We start from the raw sequence: 3130 nt of genomic DNA, 5'->3' as shown, positions 1-3130 counted from the left end.
ACAGGTGCGAAAAACGCGCGGCAAAGGGGCAGCACCGGCGTCAGCCAGCTGGGCTGCTCTCCTCATCGGTCACACCCCCCACCGCCTTGTTTGCGCTGCCAGTTACTAATTTTGCCTGGTACATCACGAGTTTCTGAGCTTCGAGCTCTGCCCAACTTCAGCGTTGACCTTTCTGTGTTGCTTTGAGCTGTATTTTGGGCAGGCGGGTGAGGAAATTCTGTGAAAACCATCCGGTTTCTTTCGAGAATGAGTTTAGGGTAAAACACAGTCTGCCTTGCATTAAAGAATTTCATGGCAGCTGACCTCAAACTAGCAGTCAAGAGCTACGTGAGGGGTGGGGGGAGCACAGGTGTGTGAAGCAGGAGGGCGTGGAGCTGAAATGGAGGATGGAGCCAAGTGGAAGCTTGAGCAGGAGAGGCCAAAAGCAGCAAAGGATGGGGCGTAAGGATAGGGGGCATATCCCTACGGGATACCCGTGAAGGAAAAGGTGTAAGGCCGGGCCGTGAACGCCAGAGCTGATCATACACAGCACTCCCTCCCTTTCACCCTCTGCCATCAGAAAATAGCTGTGAACTTCAACGGCATGTCTCCCATCAACCCCTTCTTGGGACTTCTCCGCATGTAGAGACTTTTATTGCAGTCAGTTTTGTGAAAGATGTGTGTATGAGATGGAGGCAGCCAAGCAGCTTGCACATTTCTTGACCAAATTCACCCTATTTTCATTGTTCCTGACTGCGACTACAGTTTCATGGACTAAACACGCTGTTCCAGCGTGCTCTGTATGGATTTTCTTAGGCAAAGGTAAGAGGCCAAAGATGCTATTAAACAACTGTATCTGTGAGCTAATGCACCGCATCGCAGCTCCCTTCCTGAAGCAGCAGGCAACGTGGCCGCGCTGGACGCTTGTGTTGGCTTGGTGGGAGGGATGACACAGCAGTATAAACAAGCCGCTGGGAGCGGGGGAGGAACGGCACCGTTTCCTTCAGCGGCGCCGGCACCCTCAGATGTCCGTGGATCTGTAGCTACGGGGCTTGAGTACTTGCTTGGTGTGTCCTTGGTAAGCAGCGAAGCCTCTCGATCTGCGTGAAGGAGGCCCGGTCCCAGCAGTGCCTCCTGTGCTACTCCTGCGTATGCATCTTACCTGAATCTCTCCCTTGTTGAGTGGAAATTTTTTTTTTACCCTCTGCAGATTCTTGCCAAGCTCGTTAACACAAATGTAATGACTGAATTACGTGCAATAGCCGGCTATGAATAATACTTTTGATGCGTGATAATTAAAAATGTTAATTTTTCAGAAACTACTGAAGCTGTTTTCCATAGGCATACTGGCAAATAAGCACCTTGACATGCCTGGCTCCAAAAAAGAGAGGCGGACAAGCAAAGGTAGAAATGAAAAGCTTCTTCAAAACCTCCTCTCTCCTGTTTCTTGAGACCTCTAACTCACACAGGTTATTACTTGGAGGCCCCAGGCGGTGAAGGCTTCATTGGGGTTGACATAACACTGGGTCTTACTAGGGTGACTTGCCTGCCCATCACTCAAATCTTTCAACTCTTCCTCATCTTTGGATAATATTGACACTATGCCTTTTTTGGTATAGTGGTACTTGCAGGAATGAAGGGTTCCTGTAATTTCCAGCTCAGGATATGTGTTCTGGACACAATGCAGATGCACAGTACTGTATCTACAGTTGCAGGAGTGCCAAAGACGAAAAATGCGACCACTTTTCTCTCGAGAGGAGCCAATGACAAGCTGAGCCAAAAGCTTTGCCTTCTGTACGCTGTCCTTCTCAACGGTAACTCCACCAGGTGGTGCCACCAGAAAAGTTGCAGGCGCTTCACGGTGTTCTCTGCGACATTACGCCCATTATTAGAACTCCTAGGAACAGCAGTTATACACCAAGATCCTGGAGTGCTAGATGCTGCAGAAACACTGAACAAAGAATAACCCGAGTGTAGCAATTGCTAGTGGATAATGGTACTTGAGAGAGCAAATTTTGGAATAATAGCTTTAAATAAATATTTAAACTTTTCACTGTACTGCAACCAATACCTTGTCTGACCCAAAACATTCCACACTTAATTAGTTCCTGCAGATTCCTTTAGATAACAGATAAAGTTCAAGGTGGAATTTGTGTGGCAGAATGCTTGTATTACAACATACTTTATGGCTTTTATTATAAAGCAAATATGCAGATAAGGAAAAGGCTTGTAATTATCTCCCTGAATAGCTGCAAGGCATTCTGTTATATTAAAGGAAATGGGAAAAAAATCAATAGACATGCTGGTTCTGCATTCTTTCTTTTTGGTTAACAGGGTTCAGTAAGTCACTTTCTGCGTAATTTTACTTTTGCCTTGTGCGTACAACTAAACACAGTTTAGACTGTGGGATAAACAAGAATTTATGATTTTTGGATACAGTAATTTTAATTTTTTGGAATTACTGTCTTTATGTTGGAACCCTAGTCCTGCGATATCCCGTTGCAAATTTTTTGTTTATGTGGGGATGTACAGTACTCTGGATGTGGCTTTTTGCGCGAAAAGTTGAAAGGCATTCATCACGCTAGCTTACTCTGCCTGGCAGTGCGGTTTGACACCTTCCCCAAGCCTTTTCTATCCACCTCAGGGCTTCTGCTGGCAGCAGCCGCCTCCAGAACCACAGGTGCCGCAGCACAAAGTGATCGACTCCGAGGACGAGAACACATCTCCTTCCACTTTGAACCGCGCTTCCCACAGCGTTGACGAGAAGAGAGTACGTTCCCAGCCCACACGCTTCCCTCTAACTTCCAACGGAACGACTACTGTGGTTTAGAAAGCGATACGATTTTTCCACCTAAAAGCAGGTAAACCTTTGTCCAGAAATAGCACATACGCAGCATTTGCTATTTCCAGGCAACCGCCTAACGAAAGGATCGTGTGATCCCGCCACGCGGAGCCGGGACCCTCTCCAGGTGAAGGCGGGTGGAAGAGGAAACACGAAGTGAGGAAGCATGGTTTCTTCAGAAACTGCTTCAGTTTTATTCTGGTAAAGTCCCAAGACCGCACAACGAAGGAGAGGGGAAGCTGCCGGCGGAGGCACGAACCGCTCGACCTGCTCTGCCGCCCCCGAGGGACAAAGCAGGCCGGGGCGGGC

This window comes from Pygoscelis adeliae, unplaced genomic scaffold (genome assembly GCF_000699105.1).
Source record: "Pygoscelis adeliae isolate BGI_AS28 unplaced genomic scaffold, ASM69910v1 Scaffold77, whole genome shotgun sequence".
Classification (NCBI taxonomy): domain Eukaryota; kingdom Metazoa; phylum Chordata; class Aves; order Sphenisciformes; family Spheniscidae; genus Pygoscelis; species Pygoscelis adeliae.
This window is presented reverse-complemented; position numbering follows the sequence as displayed.